At 40.1% G+C, this 4,066-nt stretch overlaps 1 non-coding gene across 1 annotated transcript; it reads left to right on the top strand.

Moving 5' to 3' along the window:
• The first annotated feature begins 1,416 nt into the window (after positions 1 to 1,416).
• On the top strand, positions 1,417 to 1,523 carry LOC132638946 (small nucleolar RNA R71). Its single transcript, XR_009582001.1, has one exon. It is a non-coding gene; the product is annotated as a small nucleolar RNA R71 (small nucleolar RNA).
• Positions 1,524 to 4,066: the final 2,543 nt, after the last annotated feature.

Below are 4,066 nucleotides of genomic sequence, written 5' to 3'. Positions count from 1 at the left end.
ACACAGAGCACGAGTAAAATCAAAACACCTGATAGAACAAGGAATGGTGAATGCCCCAAGATCTCCTTTCTTCTGGACTATGTTGTTGAAATAATAGAACCCACAATGTGAGTCAAACTTACAATTTGATGTTGCACAAGCCTCTTATTCATAAATAGATCTTTCAAATACTTCGCAAATCCAAGCATCTCCTTGACAGCATCCAAGAATGGAAAATTCAATGACAACTGCTTCAGTTGATCATTAAATTTCTGAAACTTAGCATCTTCCATCTTCTTCACCAACCTTTGAGGAAAGGGAGGTTTAGATTTGAAAAGCTGAGTCAAAGGGCAGAGATCCCCTTTTACAGTTTGTTTTCTCTTGTAATCAGTCATCTTCGAACCCTCTGGAATATCAGCAACTTTCTCCATAATTAAAATTTCTGTGGGAACTTCTTTAGCAATAATTGGTGCATTAGATTGCACCTTTTCTTCTTCAACAATTGGCTCAAAATTTATTACCTTCTATTCAGCACCTTGGAGTATTTTACCACTCCGAGTACTGATAGCATAAACACGGTCTACACCACCTCCCCTATTTTTCGAATTCAGAATGGTGTCACTAGGAAGTCCTCTCTTTTGAGGAGGGTGTTGCACTCTACAAATATCACAAATCTATGACTCGAGCTTCTGAATGGAAGTCGTATGAGGTCCCACTATTTGAGTCAGCCCAGATAAAGTCTTCTCAGCCTTAGGTTGATTTTCTAGCACCTTCTCAAGCATAGCCTCCAACCACAAACTATCTTGATCATTTGGTTACCCTTTTGAAGGAATCTAGGATTGGAACTCTTATTTCTGAAATTTCTATTTCTATTGTAGTTCCTTTCGTTCACGCCACAATAACTATTATTATAGTTCCCCTGATTGTTGTTATAAGTACCTTGTCCCTGCTGAGGTCTCCATTGATTTTGATTCTGGTAACCCACTTGGAAATTTTGCCTTTGATAACCCTTTTGAGAGTTTTTTCACATATTTAGCATCTTCAACCTGCATAAGAGGTCCTTCTTGATATGGATCCTCTTGAACTTTGTACATCCTCTTGGGCATTCCTTGAGCTTCTTCACAGACATTCACCTTTTTAGTCTCCTTCTCATCAAACCTGTTGGTCAGCAAGGAAATATTCATGGCAAGCTGAGCCAATGTCTATTGTGTATCATGGTTCTCTTTCACTATATTGTGGATCATTGCACCCCCATATGGTAGACTATTAGCATTACCTAAGAGTCAAGCCTGATTGTGTGTAGTGAATCTGTCAAGCATATTAGAGATTCGGGTGTAAGTTTTGTCCATGAAACACCCACCAACTGCATTGTTCACGACTGATTGTGTTATAGGATCCAGCCCTGTGTAGAATTTCTCCATCAATATATTCTCCGGAAAACCATGATTTGGAGACTTCTGCATATATTATTTAAAACTCTCCCAAGCTTCATATAGTTGCTTCCCCTAGCGTTGTTTGAATTCATAAATTTTGTCCATAAATTTCAGCCTTCTTGCTTGGGGGATACCACTTCTTGAGAAAAACCAAAACCATCTCTGCCCATGAGGTAATAGAATTCCGGGGCAGCTTTTCAAACCACACTCTTGCATCTCCGGTTAAACAATATTTGAAGAGCTTTAGCCGAATAGCATCTTGAAAAACATTATTTTGGATGTGATGAGCACATACATCCACAAAGTTCTGCAAATGTTGATGAGGATCATTGTCGGTGAAGTTCCAAAAATAGCCCTCAAGTTTGAGCAACTGATAGGGAGAGGAATCAATTTTGACGCTTGTAGCTCTAACTCGAGGATGAACAATAGCAGATGCATAGTCCTCCTCGTCTATCATATCAGCAAATACATTCTCATCTTCTGCTATAACCGGGGGGTTTTGTTGACCACTCTGGTTACCATTTTCTCCTCGTTGATTACGATTCATGATCACCTGGTTTACAAGAAGTAGCAAACAAGGTGTGATGGAATAACAAAAAGACTTCAAGCAAAGTAATCACTATTTAGTAATTTCAAAATCGTATTCTCCGGCAGCGGCGCCAAAATTTGATATGCTCAAATTACACCTTTTAAATGGCGTAAAGCGGACGATGTCAAATATAGTAACCCAACTAGGTTGGGGTCGAATCCCACAGGGAATATGGTGTGAAAAGGTTGCTAAAATTGTAGAGTACTTTGTTTAGGTCTAATGTCATATTCCGTTGAGTTTGTAGAATGTTGGTTGTTTATGACTAATTGCTAAATAATTGCTTTTGATTATAATATATGGTAAAAGAAACCAAGGTTGTGTCCCTCTTTAGATAAAGTGTATGTTATGGGAATTGATCACGATATACTTCTAATGGGTCGTTATCAGAATGCACTTAACCTCTTATAGAATCCCTAATGTTTCCCAACCATTAAAGACTATTTCTCTTTATGATTTTCCCAAATATAAAAGAGTGTAGATGAGGAACGGTTAATTCATGCCAAGTAAACTCTTCTTATTCCTATGTGAATTTATTAAACTAGGGTTAATGCCTAGAGTTCTGGCTATTTATTCCTACCAAACCTTACTCACTTTCCCAAGTTAAGCAGAGTTTATGGATTTAATCAATGTTTGCAACCATCAATTATGAATTAAGAACAAAGAATAAAAAAACTTAACAATCCATTATGCGTATACAATCCATTATGCGTATACAATCCATTATGCGTATATCAGTTCCAATCCCCAATCACAAAACACCCATCCTAGGGTTCTGTCACGACCCAACCCCGTAGGCCGTGACTAGTTCCCGATCTGGGCACTCAAACACATTCTAATATACAGCAGAAGCCGACGAGGCTTTATTTCAAATTTAGCTAATTTCCAGAAATATTTCGGCAGAGTTTCATTTGTTTTACGGACTACCCCATATACCCTGCACGCAGAAAATACCAACAAAGGCCACACAGGGCCAACAGAGTAACATTTAAATATATGCGGACCGGCCGCCGCGGCGAATGGGATCGCCCAAACACAACATATACACACAGCTTTACAGAAAGATCCCAACCCACAAACATGTCTACAGACCTCTAAATGGACCAACAGAATCATATGGCGGGACAGGGCCCCGCCGTACCCATGAACGAGAATATACACATATAGAAGTAACAGACTGTACCAAAAGATGGCTCTGAATAAAAAAGCGCTCCAAAAATAGCAGAATGAGATCCTAAGCGGACGGATCAGCAAACCTGTCGTCGGTACCTGCGCGGCATGAAGACGCAGCCCCCGAGGAAAGGGGGTCAGTACAAAATATGTACTGAATATAGAACGTACAGCATAAACAGAAAAATCCAAAGTATCAGATACATAATTTCAAAACCTGCAGAGTGTGTACAGAAACATATGTCATATCAAATCCGGCTCCTGCCAAGGGACTCGGTAGACAGAACGTGGCCACCCTCCCGACGCTGGTGCCACAACACAGAAGAATCAGAATGGGGCATAACCCCGTCACATATTATATCATATCAGATGGCCATAGCAAATCATATCAGAACAAGCGTACATGGCACGGCATACTCCACAAACCCATGTACGCGTATACCTGCCCCCTCACATCGAGGCACGGCGAACAATGCAAAGGATCACGCTTGACAACATATACTGGCCCGGGCTCAGTGTGGGAAACATTGGGGCATCCACGAATGGAGTAGTGAGAGACTAATGCAAGTAAAACATCATGAATGATTCCATAGACTCGATGAGGCATATCAAAGACAAACCGATCCAATGAAGTCGGAAGGAATCATAGTAAATGAGTTTCGAGTATCAAAACAATTTATCAGACTTAATGGAATATTTAAAACCATATTCATCAGGTAATTAAAAGGGTAGTCGAAACGTTTCTTTCAAAAATCGTTCGAAAAGGAGACTTTAGTACATTAAGGGCAAAACCGGGAATAGCAGGCCCACCTCAGAACAAGCAAGGCGGTGGGCACAAATTACGCCCTTTAAGCTTATGGGGTCACCTATAAAGGTTCTACGGACATTCTATAGCTTT

The sequence above is a fragment of the Lycium barbarum genome, chromosome 4, assembly GCF_019175385.1.
Source record: "Lycium barbarum isolate Lr01 chromosome 4, ASM1917538v2, whole genome shotgun sequence".
Classification (NCBI taxonomy): Eukaryota; Viridiplantae; Streptophyta; class Magnoliopsida; order Solanales; family Solanaceae; genus Lycium; species Lycium barbarum.
This window is presented reverse-complemented; position numbering and strand designations above follow the sequence as displayed.